Genomic DNA, 558 nt, shown 5'->3' on the forward strand with positions numbered 1-558 from the left:
TGACATCATTTTGTATAACTATCCAGAGCCGATGTGAGATGGCGCTGACAGTGATGGCTGCCTCCGTGGCGTGCTCCGCAGTTGTTTTTATGTTTTTGTTAGTTTGTCCTGTCTTTAGTTATATCCCTGCAATCAGTTTCACCAGAGACGAATTGCTGGACATTCGGCAGTACACACCACCCGATATTTCACCGGTTTTCGATTATTCTGATGTTTTGCTGGACATTGTAGTCAGGGGAGCAGCGCCGCTGTTCAGACGCTTCAGGACGCGCAGACGGGGGAAGCGAGACGGCGCGCTCGTCAAGCTCAGGCAGCGCGGATTCAGGACGCCGTTGCCTAGCATCCATCTGGCGAACCTCCACTCTCTACCCAACAAAACGGATGAACTCCTTCTGCTCTCCCAGACAAATAAGGATTTTTCAAACTCTGCTGCTCTGTGTTTCACGGAAACCTGGCTGAAAGATGCCATTCCGGACAACACGTTGAGTCTCCCGGGCTTTCAGCTGTTCAAAGCGGATCGCGACGCAGAATCAACAGGGAAATCACGCGGTGGCGGGA

This window comes from Sinocyclocheilus anshuiensis, unplaced genomic scaffold, assembly GCF_001515605.1.
Source record: "Sinocyclocheilus anshuiensis isolate Anshui unplaced genomic scaffold, SAMN03320099.WGS_v1.1 scaffold1588, whole genome shotgun sequence".
Lineage (NCBI taxonomy): Eukaryota > Metazoa > Chordata > Actinopteri > Cypriniformes > Cyprinidae > Sinocyclocheilus > Sinocyclocheilus anshuiensis.